The sequence below is a fragment of the Cucurbita pepo genome, unplaced genomic scaffold, assembly GCF_002806865.2.
Source record: "Cucurbita pepo subsp. pepo cultivar mu-cu-16 unplaced genomic scaffold, ASM280686v2 Cp4.1_scaffold000279, whole genome shotgun sequence".
NCBI classification, from domain to species: Eukaryota; Viridiplantae; Streptophyta; class Magnoliopsida; order Cucurbitales; family Cucurbitaceae; genus Cucurbita; species Cucurbita pepo.
Window position 1 is genome coordinate 61865 of NW_019646527.1, and position 7311 is coordinate 69175.

A 7311-nucleotide genomic window follows, 5' to 3' on the forward strand; every position below is an offset into this window, starting at 1 on the left:
TTCTTTTCACGCTCATATGTCCAAGTCTATTGTGCCATAGACTTGAATTTGAAGCACTCTCAGCAACAACAGCTATGTTCATACACCCTACAATGGTGTATAAGGTTCCAAATTTTGAGCCTCGTGCTACCACCGTAGCACCCTTTATAATCTTCCACGAACTCTTCCCTAACTTTGTTGCATAACTTGTGCTGTCCAACTGACCAATAGAGATCATGTTCTTTTTTAGACCAGGAATACATCTGACATTCTTTAATGTTCACTGATTTCTTGCCGGAGTTTTTATGCAGACANTGTCTTGGAACCATGCTCCACATATGGTTCCATTTCCAACCACACTTTCTTTCATTCTCTGGCGGTCTTTGTGAAGCTAACTCGTTTATGCTTGCTCATAACGTAGTTCTCACAACGACCCACATCAACAGATTTCAGACCTTCTAAAACTTCTTTCGCGGCCAGCGTGTTCATTCTTTTCACGCTCATATGTCCAAGTCTATTGTGCCATAGACTTGAATTTGAAGCACTCTCAGCAACAACAGCTATGTTCATACACCCTACAATGGTGTATAAGGTTCCAAATTTTGAGCCTCGTGCTACCACCGTAGCACCCTTTATAATCTTCCACGAACTCTTCCCTAACTTTGTTGCATAACTTGTGCTGTCCAACTGACCAATAGAGATCATGTTCTTTTTTAGACCAGGAATACATCTGACATTCTTTAATGTTCACTGATTTCTTGCCGGAGTTTTTATGCAGACATCTCCTTTTTCTTTAATCTAACCAAAGAATAGGATAGAGAAAATGCAAGGAGAACTCTGGCGAAAGGATTGCTAAAGGATTTATATATTGATGACTTCAAGTATGTACAGTAAGAGAGAATACTAAGAATATAGAAAGTACATCTTCAAACCTCTGCGTGGATATATATATATGATTTAGCTTACTATATTTAGCTTTACCAGATATAACCATCTACTATATATAACTATTTGTTTTACCCAGCTTTTTACTATACATAGCTATTTACTATTTATGACAATTTACTTTATATGTCATTTACCAAATATAGTTTTACCATGTATAACCGTTGACTCAGCTAGAAATAAGCAGCATGCTCCATAACCTAACAAGTAGCCTATGATTATGAACATACAATATGCATATCATTTTCATACTCTTTGTCCTATGTTGATCTAACGACATGATGCAATATGGAAAACAACATCACAAGGCATGTTCAACATGGAAATCATCATCATGTTAATAACATCGTCATGCATACATCATATTCATCATAGAAGCCATTAAGTGCATCAAATATAACATGTACGTCATGATCGAAACATAAATAACGTACATTTAACATACATCACAACACAACGTCATACTCATACATCATCACAAATCAAACAATCTTTAGCGTATCCTATAATAAGGCCACTACGTGGTTAGCTTAGACTGGTATCACCAATTTTTCAAGTTCGGTTTTGTTCTTTGTATCCAAGCCAACCTACATGAACCATGACATCAATTTCAATTTCAATTTCAATTCTCTCAATTTTACAATAGTCCATGGATTAAAACTTCATGTGAGCATTAGAGATTTTATGAGTATTGAATATATATATNAATTTTACAATAGTCCATGGATTAAAACTTCATGTGAGCATTAGAGATTTTATGAGTATTGAATATATATATAAATTATTTAGAATCTTTTCTTTTCTTTTTTCTTTTCTTTTTTTATATATATTTTCCTTACCTCTCTTTCTTTAATTCGTTACCGATTCATCTGTTTAATTCTTTTCCGTTTGTTACGATTATTTCTTTTCCTTTTCCTCTCTCTTTAATTCTTTGCAAACCTCTCTATTTAATTCTTTTCGAATCTCTCTGTTTAATTCTTTTCTTCTCGGTTTAATTCTTAGTAGAGTAAATAAAGAGAAGATCTGATTCTAAATAATGGTATAAAGGAAAAGAACTATGATTTCATTCAAAGATCTGATTCTAACTAATTGGATAAAAGATTTTGATTGATTTTGATTTTCCTTTTCTTTCCTAAAAATATTCAGAAGGATTTTTTTTTTAATTACCTACTTTTGGCCATTTTCAAAAGTTTGATTTGGATGAGATATCTAAAATCTACATAATTGAAAAAGAGATTTAAGATAACTTTTCTATAGGGGAGGAAGAGATTTAAGATAACTTTTATATAGGAGAGGAGATCTAACTTACAAATAACTTTTCTATCTCTTTCCCTTCCCGTTCAATTTGCAGTGGAGGCCATTTCCAATTTTTGTTTCACTCCCAAAGATCTTTCCTTTGTTTCTTTCTCCCATTTTTTCCTTCCCAAAATCGGTCTATTTTTCTCTTTTTTTTCCCATTTTTTTCTTTTTTTTTTTCCGAGGGGTTGGGAGAGATATTTGGGGTAGGTGGGGAGAGAGTCATCATTTATTATTATTTTTAATTATTATTTACTTATTTTCTTTTTCCCGGGTCGTTACATTATCTACCCCTAAAAGGAACTTTCGTCCTTGAAAGTCTCAAACTCGTGTACTAGCTCGGGGTTTTTTTTCTCTTATTTCATCCTCGCGCTTCCATGTGGCTTCCTCGCTGTGGTGATTCCGCCACAGTACCTTAACGAACGCAATGTTCCTGTTGCATAAGGTTTTTACTTCTCTAGCTAAGATTTTTACTAGTTTTTCCTCGTAGCTCAAATCTTCATTGAGTTGGAGTGGTTTGTAGTCTATTACGTGGATAGGGTCGTTATGTACTTCCTCAGCATCCACATGTGAAATACATCATGTACTCCTGAGTGGGTTGGAGGTAGGGCTAACTTATACGCTATTGGATCAACTCGCTCTAGGATCTCGAATGGTCCAATGAATTTGGGACTTAACTTGCCCTTACGTCTAAACCTCAAGACACCTTTCGTAAGTGCCACCTTGAGGAATACTGAGTCCCCTATCTCAAACTCCAGGCTTCTACGCCTTACATCGGAGTAGCTTTTCTGTCTACTTTGGGCGTTACGCATTCTCGCTCGAATTTTCTAGACAGCCTCATTGGTGAGTCGAATCAGCTTCGGTCCTACTAAATCTATCTCGCCTACTTCGTCCCAGCATAGTGGGGACCTACACCGTTTTTCGTATAGGGCCTCAAACGGGGCCATTCCAATAGTTGCTTGGAAGCTGTTGTTATACGACAATTCCATTAGGTGGAGTTTGGATTCCCAACTTCCCTTAAAATCTAGTACGCAAGCGCGTAACATGTCCTCTAGAATTTGATTTAAACGCTCTGTTTGTCCATCAGTTTGGGGGTGGAAGGCAGTACTAAAGTCGAGGCGGATACCCAGCGCTTTTTGAAGTCCGCGCCAGAACGCTAACGTAAGCGTGGATCCCGATCCGACACTTTAGACACTGGGACTCCATGTAGTCTTACTATTTCTTTCACATACAGTTGTGCCCAATTGTCAACTGTATACGTAGCTTTCCCAGGTAGGAAGTGTGCCGACTTGGTCAACCTATCGACAACTACCCAGATCACTATATAGCCTTTGGGCGTTTTGGGTAATCCTACTATGAAGTCCAACGCTATGTTTTCCCACTTCCACTCAGGTATGCTTAGGGGCTGCAACAACCCCACCGCCTTTTGTCTAGGAGCTTTCACTTGTTGACAAACTAAGCACTTGCTTACAAACTCGACCACGTCCCTCTTCATGCTCTTCCACCAAAAGTGTTGTTTTAAATCTTGGTACATCTTAGTACCTCCTGGATGCATGAAAAATGGCAAGTTGTAAGCTTCCATCAGTATCTCTTTCCTTAAATCCTCTATTGTCGGAACACATAGGCGACCCTGATACAATAGTCCTTCATCTGAGAACTTCGAGAATCATCTACTGAACTTTCGTCTAGCTGTCCTAGAACTTTTTGTAGGTTAGGATCCTCTCATTGGGAGGTAATAATTCTCTGCCTAAGTGTAGGTTGTACTGTGAGTCGAGCTAGTTGAGCTATGACTCTCTCGGTCGCTACAACTATGTTGGCTCGCTCAAATTTTCTTTGTACTCTTACTTCCCTCGTAATGAGGACGACGAGTGGACCGTCTTTCTACTCAAAGCGTCTGGGACCAAGTTTGCTTTTTCAGGGTGGTACTGAATATCTACATCGTAGTCCTTCACCAATTCTGGCCACCTTCTCCGCCTCATATTTAACTCTTTCTGGGTGAAGAAATTTTTTTAAACTCTTGTGGTCGGTAAAACTTTGAATTTTCTCTCCATACTAGTAGTGTCGCCAAATTTTCAACGCGAACACTATAGGGGCCAACTCCAGGTCGTGGGTAGGGTAATTATCTTCGTATTCTTTTAATTGACAGGACGCGTATGCAACAACTTTACCATGTTGCATTAACACACATCCTAGCCCATTCTTGGACGCATCACTATAGATTACGTACTCTTCTGAGATCTCGAGTACCGTGAGTACCGGGGCGGTTACCAATCTTTCTTTTAGGTTCTGGAAGCTTGCCTCACAAGCATCATTCCATATAAATGGTACCTCTTTTCTCATTAACTATGTCAAAGGCAAGGCTATTCTAGCGAAGTCCTGCACGAACCTTCAATATATCCCGCTAGTCCCAAGAAACTCTGTACTGATGTTACCGTAGTTGGACGTTTCCACTTTGTGACTGTTCCGACCTTAGTTGGATCTATGGATACTCCATCCTTTGACACCACGTGTCCTGAGAAAGAGACTTGTCATAGCCAAATTCGCACTTGGAGAACTTGACGTACAACTTATTCTCTCTTAGGGTGGTTAGGAATTTTCAGAGGTGTCTATTTTCGAGTACACTAGGATGTCATCAATGAGCACGATCACAAAAGTGTCTAGACAGTCCTTGAACACTCGGTTCATTAACTCCATTAACACAGTTGGAGCATTGGTGAGGCCAAATGATATCACTACGAACTCGTAGTGTAACGGCCCAAATCCACCGCTAGCAGATATTGTCCTCTTTGGGCCTTTTCTTTCGTGCTCCCCTCAAGGCTTTAAAAACACGTCTGCTAGGGGAAGGTTTCCACACCCTTATTAATCATGGTTTGTTCTCCTCCCCAACCAATGTGGGACATCACAATTCACCCCCCTTCGGGGCCCAGCGTCCTCGCTAGCACTCGTTCCTTTATCCAATTGATGTGGGATCGCCCCCAAATCCATCCCCCTTTGGGGCCCAGCGTCCTTACTGGCACACCGCCTCATGACTACCCCCTTCGAGGAACAACGAGAAGGCTGACACATCGTCCGGTGACTGGCTCTGATACCATTTGTAACGGCCCAGATCCACCGCTAGCAGAAATTGTCTTCTTTGGGCTTTCCCTTTCGGGCTTCCCCTCAAGACTTTAAAACGCGTATGCTAGGGGAAGGTTTACACACCCTTGTAAATTGTGGTTTGTTCTTCTCCCCAACTAAGGTGGGACATCACAATAATGTAACGTGGTTTAATATATATATATTAAAATAAAAATAACAAATAAAGAAGAAAAAAAAAACTGACCACCTCTCCTTTAATCTCTGGCCCCTTCCCTACAATATTTCCCTCCTTCAGTATCAATAATTCAGCAAACAAAACAGAAACAAAATATTAAAAAAAAAAACATATAAGGGAGAGATGGTTAGACAATAATGGAGAAATCCATAATAAAGGCAGATAATGGAGAGATGATTAGGTAAAGGAGGAGAGATGTCCTTTTAAAAGTCAGTAGTCAGATTTACCTTTTCCTTTTTATCAAAGGATATTAGCAATTATTCAAATTTGAGTTAGAAATTATCTGTTGCAATGATCTGAGTTATAAATTATCAAATAGTCCCTTCAAATTGGTTAGAATACTCTCACCAAAAAAGAAATAGATAGATAAGAAAGAGAGGAAGACAGGAAAAAGAAGATCCCAAAACAGATTCAAATAAAAAAAAAAAGGAAGATTTGGAAAATAAAAAAAAGGAAGATTTGGAAAACAGGATGAAAAGAGGAAAAAAAAAAAAAAAAGACAAAGATTTGGAAAACGGGATGAAAGGAGAAAAAAGAAAGAAAGAACGAGGATAAAGAGAGGAAGATTGGGAAATCGGATCAAATAAATAAATAAAAAAAATGGAAAACATAATCAAAAGAGAATTTTCAAATAAAAAAAAACAAAGGAGGAAGATTAGATTTGGAAATAATAAACCAAAATATCTAGGAATAGAATTAAACTGCTGAACAAAATTAAACAATTTAGATAATTACACTAATTGGAGTAGAATTAAAGGAAAAAACTGCTTAAAAGAATTAGATTTAAACGGCTTAAAATAATTAGATATAGACATGGGAGTAGAATTGAATTGCTTAAAAGAATTCGAGTTAAAAGAAAAAAAAGAAAAAGAAAAAGAAAAACCAAATGGAGAAGATTTTAGGAAAGAAAAGAAAATTAGAATAGTTGAAAATGGCTTCCGTTAATTGCATAGATTCTTCAAAAAAAGAAAAGAAAATTAGATTTGATTGAAAATGGCAAGTACCGTAATAATTAAAATATAACATAGAACAGAAATGGAGTGAGAGAGAAAGAAAAGGAAAACTACGAGAAACTATTATATTTGTATCTACCAGATATAATATTAAATGTTGAATGATTCAAGCCACTTAAATATTAATAATATTGACATATCTTTAATTAAGTTTTAAGTTTTATTATCTAATACAATTTAAAAACGATGAAAACATGGGATTCGATTTTTATTGAGGCCGTTAAGAGCCGCATTTCACACTGTTAGCTGGATTATTAATTAAAATGTGAAATATTAACAAAAGGTGACGAATGATGCGACAGGAAGCAAACCTTGGCAACATTTGGTGTAGTTCTCGAGGAACAGGAGCTTACGTTAAATAAATTAGGGAGTACTCCGGCTAAGGCCAAACAGGTTAATGACCTTACTATAGGATAGGCTAAAGATTGTTTGAATTATGATGATGTATGAGTATGACGTTGTGTTTGTTGGGTTTAATGTCCTAAAACTCATAGTTTGTAAACAAAAACATATTCTATTTTCAATAAAGTTATTACTGTTGTTTATTCAGTAAAGATAATTATTGAATAAAGTCAACTTTACGATCATTAATCTAAATCCAATAAACTAAGAACACTCTGGCATAGTATGATTACATGAACTATATGTAGAGACATAAGAGTGGATCAAGTTCAAGTATATAGTCAAAATGATCTATAGTATAAGGATAAGGCTGAGTACCTTATTCTGGGGACACTATGGATGCGGCCCACTTTTGTATATGAT